Source organism: Nematostella vectensis, chromosome 5 (genome assembly GCF_932526225.1).
Source record: "Nematostella vectensis chromosome 5, jaNemVect1.1, whole genome shotgun sequence".
NCBI classification, from domain to species: Eukaryota; Metazoa; Cnidaria; class Anthozoa; order Actiniaria; family Edwardsiidae; genus Nematostella; species Nematostella vectensis.
Genome location: NC_064038.1, coordinates 9,524,628 through 9,524,856, shown reverse-complemented (window position 1 = coordinate 9,524,856; position 229 = coordinate 9,524,628).

The following is a 229-nucleotide window of genomic DNA, read 5'->3' as shown; positions in this document are numbered from 1 at the left end:
TACCGTGGAAGAATGAGGCGAGTGTGCTACAACACTCTGACTTTCGTTAGACAGGTGAAATGAGAGCAAAACCATTTGAGATGTCCTGATTTTTTAATAAGATTCCTTTGATAAACGCTATATTATTATTAAATGCTAACATTTTTATCGTAAAAATAAAAGAATTAGATTTCAAATTTTGGGTTTCCTGTGCTTTACGAGCCCGCGAGCATTTAAATCAAAATGGCGG